This window comes from Lemur catta, unplaced genomic scaffold (genome assembly GCF_020740605.2).
Source record: "Lemur catta isolate mLemCat1 unplaced genomic scaffold, mLemCat1.pri scaffold_205_ctg1, whole genome shotgun sequence".
Lineage (NCBI taxonomy): Eukaryota > Metazoa > Chordata > Mammalia > Primates > Lemuridae > Lemur > Lemur catta.
Window position 1 is genome coordinate 27,501 of NW_025423821.1, and position 1,988 is coordinate 29,488.

General features: G+C 77.9%; 2 non-coding genes across 2 annotated transcripts in view; both read right to left on the reverse strand.

Moving 5' to 3' along the window:
• The window catches only part of LOC123629705, a 5,028-nt gene extending 5,002 nt beyond the window's left edge, over positions 1–26 (reverse strand). Inside the window, exon 1 of the ribosomal RNA XR_006732181.1 lies at positions 1–26. This exon is cut by the window's left edge and continues 5,002 nt beyond it. This is a non-coding gene — a ribosomal RNA (28S ribosomal RNA).
• Positions 27–1,387: 1,361 nt separating this feature from the next.
• On the reverse strand, positions 1,388–1,540 carry LOC123629703. Its single transcript, XR_006732180.1, has one exon. It is a non-coding gene; the product is annotated as a 5.8S ribosomal RNA (ribosomal RNA).
• Positions 1,541–1,988: the final 448 nt, after the last annotated feature.

Sequence of the window (1,988 nt, forward strand, 5' to 3'; positions counted from 1 at the left end):
GGGTCGCCACGTCTGATCTGAGGTCGCGTCTCGGAGGGGAGGCGCGCGCGCGCGCGCGCGCGCGCGCGGCGGGGAACGACGGCGCGTCCCGCCCGCGCGCGCGCGCACGGACGCCCGGCGAGGCGAGGGGAGAGGCGGGAGGCGAACCGCACGCGCCCGACGGAGCGCGGGAGGCGGCGCCACGGTCGACCGCCGCCCCCGGCCCTCCGGACGACGGCACCTCCCACCCCCCGCCCGCGCCCCACGACCAGCCCCCGGCGGCGGCCGAGGCGCGGTCACGGGGGCGGGCACGGGGAAGGAGAGCGCGTCGGAGGCCGCGGGGACGACGGGACGGAGCACGGGCCGGCGGGCGCGGACCGGGGCCGGACGGGGGAACGACACTCGCGCCTCGACCGCAACACCCCCCTCCCCGCCCGACCTCGAGGGGCACACACCGCGACGCGCGGGGGAGGGAGGGAGGGTCCCGCCGAGGGGGAGGGGGGCCGAGGAGACCAGAGGCCGCCCCTCCCCGAACCAACGGACCCGAACTCCCTCTTCCCCAGGCGCCTGGGCGGCCCCTCGGCCGGGCGACGGGGGGGGGCGCGGACGAGACACGGCGTCGGCCCCCATCCTGAGCCCCGCGCCGGGGCTCGGGACACGCGGCGCGGCGGCGGGCCGCGGGGACCCCGGGGGCGGGCGCGCGACGGCGGACGACGCCGCGGCGTCCCGCGGGTCGCCACCGGGGCACGCATCCCCGGGGCGCGGCCCCGAACGGGCAAGCACGGCGGGGACGTCGACCCGGCAACCCCCGTACACGCGGGGCGCGTCCGGTCGGCGACGCCGGGGGCGGAAGAGGGGAAGAAGAAGGAGGGGGGGCGCGGCGCGGGCGAGGGCCGGGCCGGAACGCCGGGCCGCCGCCGGGGGCGGGCGGCGAACGACGGCGACCCGGACACGGCACCCTCCGCGCACGCGGACCCCACCCCCCTCGTCCCCAAACCACCCCCGGCGACGACCGCCCGAGACCCGCCGACGGCGCGCGGCGGGCGCGGGAACCCCCCCGTCGGGCCCTCCCAGGCGAACCCCCCAGAAGGGGGCGAAGGCCCGGCCGCGCACAGCGCGAGGCAGCTCCCGAGAGGATGGCACCGTGGCGGCCGCGGGAGAAAGCCCTCCCGGCCTCTCTCCCTCGTCGCGGGTGGCGGCGCGACCCCGCCACGCCCCCACCCCCACGCGCCAACGACGTGCCTACGTGGGGGGGACCGGGCGGAACAGGAGGGGCGCGCCACCAAGGTCTGCACTTAGGGGGACGGAGGGCCCCCTCAGCGGGGCCCTGCGAGAGAGAAACCCCCAGCCGCGCCGCCCCGCGGAGGCCCGGAGGCACACCCCGGGGGGGGGGCGATTGATCGTCAAGCGACGCTCAGACAGGCGTAGCCCCGGGAGGAACCCGGGGCCGCAAGTGCGTTCGAAGTGTCGATGATCAATGTGTCCTGCAATTCACATTAATTCTCGCAGCTAGCTGCGTTCTTCATCGACGCACGAGCCGAGTGATCCACCGCTAAGAGTCGTATGAGGTTTTTAATGGGCGAGGGCCTCCACGGAGGGAGGCCCTCCCTGGCACGACACCTTCCCTCCCCACCAAGGGGGCGGGAATTGCCTCAGGCCGAGCCAGTCAAGACCACGGGACCAGACTCCAAAAGGTCGGAAGTTTGCACACGGGGCGCCCGGCGCGCGGGCACGGGCGCCCCACAGGCGCCCGGGGGGTTCCCACCCCCCGCGGCACGGAGCGCCGGCGCGGCACACGGCAACGGGCGCGACGACGACCGCCGACGACGACCCGCGGCACGCGCGCACGCGCGCACGGCACCACCGGCCCGGGGGCGGAGTCCGGGTGACGTGGTGTGGGGGGGGGAGGAGGAGGAGGAGGAGGAGGAGGAGGAGGACCCTGAGGTCTTGCCGGGGCAAGGCCAGGCCCCCCCCACTCCGGACCTCCACCCCTCCCCCGCCCTCCACCC